The 8,781-nt window shown below is 39.8% G+C and overlaps 1 non-coding gene across 1 annotated transcript; it reads right to left on the bottom strand.

Moving 5' to 3' along the window:
• Nucleotides 1-407: 407 nt before the first annotated feature.
• LOC115802831 (U6 spliceosomal RNA) lies at nt 408-514 on the bottom strand. The gene has a single exon (XR_004023380.1). It is a non-coding gene; the product is annotated as a U6 spliceosomal RNA (small nuclear RNA).
• Between the last annotated feature and the right edge of the window lie 8,267 nt (nt 515-8,781).

Genomic DNA, 8,781 nt, shown 5'->3' with positions numbered 1-8,781 from the left:
ACTATCTCCATTGTGGAAGTATGAGCATCATATTAAGGGAATGAAGTGAGCTGGTTTTCCTATTCCACTGAGAAAGTAACACAGGTTAAAACAGTCCCTTGGGTTTGTAAGTTTTGAGATGATGCACAATTTTTAAAAGTGAGAAAGAAAGCCTACTTTACTAGATGGATGAGTAAGACAGGCTGTAAGTTATTTTTTTTCATGTGTAAAGTTATTTATTGTAGCACTGTTGGCAAAAAATTAAAATAATCTAATTGCAGTGGTAAGAATAAATAAAGTTTGGTCTTTTTTGTACAGTGGAATTTAGAGGTTAAAATAAAAGAATTAAATATTCATGTATAAATCTCAACAACAAAATGTTGAGTGAAAAAGTAATAGGTAGAGTATGATACCATTTAAACTTAAAAAGAAATATGGAACGCTTCACGAATTTGCATGTCATCCTTGTGCAGGGACCATGCTAATCTTCTCTGTATCGTTCCAATTTTAGTATATGTGCTGCTGAAGCAGGCACGGCTGTAAGTTATGAAAGAAAAACAAGATCCCTAGAGAGGTAGCCAACAGAAGAGCTCTCTAGGCTGTCTGAAGTATTGCAATGCATAGACTCATAAGTGAGGTGACTACATACGTATCCATCAGATCAGGTATACTCGAAGGTAAAAGGGGTGCTATTGATAATTTCACTGAATCGACACATGTAAACCTGGACCAGAATGTACCCTATTCATAGGGCAAGAGGATACACCTGTGTTTTTCCCATTGTTACTGTGACATGAGACTCATTCTGAGCGTCTGCAGATTCTTTGGCCCTATCCCTTAGTTGCTGTAGCAGAATCTCAGGTACAGGGCTCCAAATTTTGAATTTTAACAATACCTCCAGGTGATTCTTCAACATACTAATGTTCATGCACCAGTGACTGAGATAATCAAATTCAATGTTTCTGTATATATGTGTGTATAATTCACATAGAAATTTAAAGACTAAAATAACTCAGTGTTACGATTAAGACCATAAAAACTGGGAGGAAAACAACTCCGTTGATCTCGTGTATTAATTAATGTGTATGGTACATATTTATTGAATCCCCAGTAAATATGAGTTTGATAATAGGGGAAATAATGTAAAAAATTAAAAAATAATGTATTCCTTGATTTCTCTGAATGTATAGTCTAGCACGGGAGGCTGTAGAGTAATAACAATAATAAAATAAACAATAATTACAATTCATACATCAAGGATGATGAGGGGATTAAGAAGTAACACTAGATTATAAACTTCCTGAGGACAAGGAACTCTGTCTGTCATATGCCAGAATATACTGCAGAGTGACCAACCATTCTGTTTTGCCCAGAGCTGAGGGGTTTCCCAGGACACAGAACTGTCAGTGCTAAAACAAGGAAAGCCTGGGCAAATCAAGACAAGCTGATCACCCTATTAGTGAAAAAGGCAATCAAAAGACAGTCTAATAAAAAGGAATATGTTACTGAAGAAGGTTAGCAGAAGGTATTCACTTATATTGAGGTCTATCATTTTCCAAGTTCTCTATATACATCATCACAACAAGGGTCTAAGCTAACTGACAGAGGAAAAAACTGAGGCTCAGAGAGGTTAATTACTTTGCCCTAGATCCCACAGCTGGAAATGGCTGAGCTGGGCCTGGGATAGGAGTCCAGGGCTGTTTGAATCCAAAGGCCCCAAGGGTAAGGTAAGATGAGGCTCTAAGTTCTTTGCTCAAAACTTCAAAAGAGGCAGAAATGTGGACTTAAAATTGAATTCTTCATCCTGGGAAAACCATCCATGTTTTATTCAGGGAAAGCCCTTTTGTTTTTATTAACACACACACATGCCCAAGATAGTTTGCTTGCCTCCCTCCCTTCCTTCCAGCAGCTGCTTTGAAGATGAACAGAGGCTCCAGAGGCAGCAGAGCTGTTTCCAGCAGCTGTTTCTCAAACACCTAACTTCATTTCAGATCAGAGCTGGGGTGTGAAGCTCTTAAAACCTTTGCTGCTTCCTTCCCATGAGAGCAGAAGCATCCCAAACTATCAGCGCCTCACCAGCAGCCTACCTGAATGCCTCTCTGGGCACTGGGTGCCTCAGGCCCGATGTGGCGTGGAGCTGTTCGTTAACTCTACTTTCAACGTCTCTCCCCCTCACTCCCCTCTAAGAAAGGCAAACCCAGAAAGGAGGCAGTATCTCACTCAAGCTTCCTCTTCCTCTTGCTTCCCTCTATCTCCCTCTCCTTCTCCTTTTACATTTTATGATTAAGAAGTATTTACATTCTAAAAAGAATGAGAAAAATGACACGTTCATCCTAAAATTGCAAAATTAGCATTTTGTCATATCTGATGAAATCCTTTTTGGAGGAAATCAGATGTTACAGGTAGGATGAAAACTCTTCACCCCTGCCCAAATGCATTTCCCTCTTTTTCTCCCCATCAACATCATTAGAAAGTTGGTGTGATAATCTCCATTTGGGTTCATACATTTTTATTAATATGCATATGTCCATAAGCAACAGGAAATAATATCGTTGGGTGAGTTATCCTTTCACTCTTCATTAATAGTATCATCCTGTATACCACTACTTAGATCTTAAATTTTTATTGAATCTTGTTTTTACAGGTACAATCATGGGAATACATGACAAATCAGCACATTGCTTTATGGTATTCCATCACATGAATAGTGCACAGTTTCTTTTTTTAACTCTCCAGTGTTAAATGCTTAAATTATCATTTTTTACTCCCTCTTGCATTTCTGTACTTCTACAATAAACCTAGAGGTAGATTTTACTTTACGATCTCCATTGTACAGAGAAGAAAATCAAGGTTGAGATCAATCAAATACATCAAATTTATACCACTAACAAGTGAACCACTGGAATCAAGAAACAGGTTGGAGGAGCCTTAAACTATTTGTTTCCCATATACAAAACTCCACAAGAAAGGAAGGAAAAGCAATTACAGTACCACGTCAACATTGTGTTCAAAGGTATTTGTTTTCCACGCTTGTATCTACAGGGCTTAGCAGGGTACTTGAAAGTAGGGGGTGTTAAACAAATATATACTAAATCATTGAGCTGAAAAGACATGAAGACCAAGTCTCAGGAGTTTCTAAGATAAGTTGTCAGATACACAGCCCTGGAGACAAAGAGCCCTGGATCTAACATACAGAATCAAATACGGAACCAGAGAACCAAAAAATGTTGAGAGAATGAGAAATAGTTGGGTGGGCAGTATATAGCAGTTGTATATCCCACCTATACAAGCCTGAGACAAACATCTGGGATCTTACATGTCATTAGTGGACACGTAAGTGTTTGAGCCATTTACACTCAAAGGAGATGGGAGAGGGCAAGCCCAGGAATTGTCACTGGGTCACGGAATAGTACCACGTTTTGGAAGAAAGCAGTTCTTCTTCTCTTGCATAAAATAAACTTGGTTATTTAAAGCATCAGTTTCTTCTACCATATAACCCTAAACATATGCAGTTTTTCTCCTATCTCAGTGCACAGGACTAGTCAATGAGTTATGAACATAAATGGCTGCCATTCACAAGCACTTGGTCTGTACACAAATGTAGGATTAAATGAGATACAACACCTAAGCCATGGGTACAGTGCCTGGCACATAAAAAGAACTGAATTCAGATTCACTTCAACAATATTATAAAGAGGGAAGGACTCTCTTTTTATATTTGAAGACTAGAAAAACAATTTCTTCTCTTAATAATGAAGAAATTAAGTGGCAGTGAGGTTTACTGGGGGGGGCAACAACCTTGAGATGCAAATTGTATTGTTGCTGATTATTTTTCTGAATATCACATGTGCTTATAATCTAGTAAACTCATGCAAACCTCTTTAACCAGAACCTTTTTTAAAGCTTCCTGAGAGACTTAATAGACAGTAAGAAGGAAATTCGTATTTTTCTCAAACAGTGCTCAAGGCAAGCACATTTTACTATTTTTCAAAACCTAATGTCTCCATCCAGGGAAAACAAACTGAATTACTCTAGAGAACATGTGGGGCATTAGGCTCATCCACACATCGGGGACGCTGAGCACTCTGCAGTAGATGGCACAGATAGGATCCTGCTGCCTGGCCGTGGAACTCGAGAGGGAGGTTTGAGTGGTTCACTGTTACTGGGATTTATAAAATCGCTCTCTCCCAACCAAGCAATTTGCTCTTCCAGATTGTATTTTTGAAGCATATTTTGGTTTTAATAAAGCAAGTATTTAAGCCACATTGTAAAATAGACTCAGTCATTCAGAACTGTGAATTTGACACTGGTATCCCCCAGTGATAGACTGACATAACCCAAGCACATAAAAGTCAAAGTTATGTGTGGTGTGTGTGTGTGCGTGCACGTGTGTGTGTTGAATCTCAGCCAGAAACTGGAGGAAGGTCAGACCCAATCCACATACCCCAAATTTGAGGAGGTTTCAGCAGGAAAGGAAACACTGATATCATCAGTCTCATCTCAAATGCAAGAGGGACCCTCTCCAACTTGGCAAAAATGAAAGTAAGGCTATTCATTCTCCCCTCAGAGTTACAAAATACTCTTCATATTTCTCATGTGGGTTGAGACATGGACACAAAGACAGACTGAAGCTCAGCTGGACTGGCAGTTTGAGGGTAGGGTCTTGTTAAAGTCCAGATGAGAGAGGGGTGAGTGTCTTAGCTTAGTAATTCTCAAACCTGGCTGCTCACTAGAATCAACTGGGAAATTCTCAAAACTATCCGATGCTCAGAACCAAACACAGACTGCAGAAGAGCTGCAGAGGAGGCTAAGCATCAGTACTTTTTAAAAGTTTCCTGGGTGATTCTAGTATGCAGCCAAGGTGACATAAGTAGATCTGGACACAATAATTTTCCCGCTCAAGAGTAAACACACATTGCACCCACAATGAGAGAAAATGCATTGGCCTTTTTACCATCTTGAACAAATTTAATCTATACTTATTTATTGCTGTAATCAAAGGTCTGGCATATATCAGGAATTCACTCATAATTAATGACTAAATGAATGAGTGATCACTAGCTAGCAAAAATATTACACTAAAATAAGGTTGCCCTTTACTCTGTGTAACTAACATACTGCTCAAAACCCCTAAAATTTGCATAATATTTGATGATTCACTCAACTCTTCATAAATTATCATGAAGAATTCATGAAAAAGCTACAAAGACATATGTACAAAGTACTCATCACACTGCAGTACAGAGATTCAATAAGTCAATTATGATATATCCATGCAATGGAATTCTATGCAGACACTAAAATAATGTCTTGAGCTACTTTTTAATATGGAAATCTGTCCATGATATATTATTGATAAAGAGCACATTAAAAACAGCATGGATAAAAATAATAATTTTGATTTAATAAATACATAAATTGTGTGTTTGTGTGTGTGTCTACATAGAAAAATCTGGTAGGCATAAACACTAACGTGGTTAACTATGAAAGATAAAAATAAAGATGATTTTCAGGCTTCCCTGGTGGCACAGTGGTTAAGAATCCCCCTGCCAATACAGGGCACACACGTTCGAGCCCTGGTCCAGGAAGATCCCACATGCCATGGAGCAACTAAACCCATGTGCCACAACTACTGAGCCTGCAAGCCACAACTACTGAGGCCCACGTGCCTAGAGCCCATGCTCCGCAACAAGAGAAGCCACCGCAATGAGAAGCCTGCACACCACAATGAAAAGTAGCCCCTGCTCACCGCAACTAGAGAAAGCTCGCGTGCAGCAACGAAGACCCAACACAGCCAAAACTAAATAAAACAAAATAAATTAATTTTTTAAATAAATAAAGATGATTTTCACACTCTTCTTATACCTTTTCTTTATTTTCCTCAACTCACATTATTATTATTATTATTTTTTTTTTGCGATGCGCAGGCCTCTCACTGTTGTGGCCTCTCCCGTTGCGGAGCACAGGCTCCGGACGCGCAGGCCCAGTGGCCATGGCTCACGGGCCCAGCTGCTCCGCGGCATGTGGGATCTTCCCAGACCGGGGCACGAACCCATGTCCCCTGCATCGTCAGGCGGACTCTCAACCACTGCGCCACCAGGGAAGCCCCATTATTTTAACAATTGCAATTTCTTGGTATGTAATTTTTTCTCCAAAGTTGGGAGCAGTTCCAGCCATCCCCATTCCAGGTCCATCTTGATTTCAGAACCCTCACCACTTGCAAATACAGTCAGATCAAGATACAACAATGGAAAGGGAGAAGTGGATCTTTAGTGCCCTGTTCATACCTATGGGTCAGTCTCCACTATTTATGTTGGCCACCACCTCCCGCAAGTAAGCTCCCATCAGAAACTGATAACTTAGTTTAACCTAGTACATCCAGTTATATCCATAAAACCTATTTCTTGAGGACATCTGCTTCCATATGTAATGGGGCTAGGTTATCTGGTATAACTATTTCTTAATGCAAATTAGTTTAATACCTAATCTGTCATCATTCACAGGGATAGTTACTTTTTCTTTTTTTTTGGCTGCACCACGTGGCTTGGCGGACCTTAGTTCCCCAACCTGGGACAGAACCTGCACCCTCGGCAGTGAAAGTACAGAGTCCTAACCACTGGACTGCCAGGGAATTCCCCAGATAGTTACTTTTTGAAGCAAATATCAAAACACAGAAATGCCTCTAATGTGACATGACAGCTTTCAGAAACAGAACCATGGTAAGAATTGATTTCTCCCTGATAGGGGGAGAGGTGACATTGTAGAGGAGAGAAGTAACTACTAATAATAAGGACAGCCAGAAATGTTCGGATGCTTTCTGTGCCTGATACTGTACTTTGTAGGACTGATAGTACTTTGTGGGATTAAGGAATATAAATATTATAAACAACAGATGATGTGTGTACTATTACTATACCCATTTCATAGATGAGAAAACAGAGGCTTAAGGAGCTTAAGACTTGCCCAAGGACATATAAACAATAAGTGGCAGAACTGGGATCATACTGCAGGTGCTCTGGCTTCAGTTTCCGTTCTCTGACCAACTATGTCACAGACTATGTAGTTTCTAGACCTTCTAAAATCCACAGCTCAATTTAATTCAGTCCTCAATACCAATTATGTTAGTTTCTGGGATAGGTGATATTACTGGTGAATAAAACTTGATTGGGGTCCTCTAGAGGCTTCTACTGATGTAGCAATTTATTCCAGCCACAGAAGAAGAAAACCAAAATTCTCAAGGATTGTTTACCTTCTAGACTAGTGATTGTCGAAGTGTGGTCCCTGGACTAGTACCACCTGAGATCTTACTAGAAATGCAAATTCTTGAGCCCCACCCCAGGCCCACTGGATCAGAATCTCTGGGAATGGGGTCCAGGATCCGTGTTTAAGAAGGCCTTCCAGGTAAGAAGCCCTGATCTAGGCACCATATCATATGTGTCACAGGAGTTATCTCATTTAATCCTCACAGCCAACTTTTAATGTCAGCTCATAATTCCAGATGAGGAAACTGAGGCATGGGCTGCTGAATGGGTTCCTCAAAAGGCATAGTTAGTAAGAGATAAGGCTGGAAATCTAACCCACTTCTGTGAGAGGCTCCCACTAAGGTGGAGTGAATGGGATAGAGCACATCTTTTGACTTTGCTACTACTTCAACACAACCTTCTTTGTTTGCAGTGTTAAAAAACGTTCTACAAAGGTGTATCAAGGAATACAGTTTAATGGAAACTAAGATACATGTGGGCAATTATCTCATAATAACATTCTACTTATGAAAGGATGCTATAGTGTAATTAGACACCAGGAGGCCAGGGGAAAAAAAGTGGCTCTTATTTTAACTGCTTCACAATAGTGGAGTGTTGTCAGAGAGTTATTCACACAACAGATGCTCTGAAGATAATGTGCTGATTCTGTGGGTTGCTGCCTAACCCCACTGCAACAGAGCCTCTAGTCCTCATGCACAGAGGCATAAGTCCTCCCTAAGCAACGTCTAATGCTTGCAGCAGAACTATAAATCGAAGCTAATGGGAGAAAATGCAAATCCTCCATTCAGATTTTCTGAAAATATTTGCCTGCGATGTTTTGTGCATCAGAGACTGCATGCACACACGGAAAGACAGTATTTATTCTGGGTTGGCTTCATTTGGAGAGCCAGATTAGGGAAGGTAATCAAGTACATTTCACTTTTACCTAGTAAATAAGTTAAATGGTCCCTGTGGTTATTCATTAAAACTTTTATGGTATGTTCATCAATTACCAAACAGCTTGAACAAAGCAGAGGCAAATTAACTTTCTCAAATCCACATGGCTTGCCAAAAGGAGTGTACTCAAAGCAATTCCACTGGTTTAAAGTTCATCCAAAATACTATTAGCTTGGAGTCCAATTTTGAACTGTCAAGGGAATATATACAATCGTAATTTCAGATCATTATCATGGCATTCCAATGCAAATGGCCACAATTTAATTCATTATCACTGACATTACATCTTTATTTTGTTACCAACTGGTGACTGACATTTCCAGGGCTACAAGAAGCAAATGCTAATTAGACCACTGTGTACTCTTACCCTTTCTTCTTTTGCTGCACTTTTCCATATTTGAGGAGACATGCCGGAGGCTACTTCTGACCAGCTGCTGGCCCTTGACACTCCTTCTCCAGGTCACCATCCCTGGGATAAAATGAAGCTCCTGTGAATTTCCAGTTCTGTGCATTGTGCCTCTGAAATGGAGCCTATGTAATGGAATGACCCCTTCTTTAAATCACCTGACCAACCTAATTTAGGAAGTCTAAAGCACTCCAGGGT

The sequence above is a fragment of the Delphinapterus leucas genome, chromosome 20 (genome assembly GCF_059928025.1).
Source record: "Delphinapterus leucas isolate spDelLeu-1000000601 "Yukka" chromosome 20, BTC_Dleu_Yukka2, whole genome shotgun sequence".
NCBI lineage: Eukaryota > Metazoa > Chordata > Mammalia > Artiodactyla > Monodontidae > Delphinapterus > Delphinapterus leucas.
The sequence above is the reverse complement of the archived record's forward strand: the minus strand, read 5'-3'. Positions and strand labels throughout refer to the sequence as shown.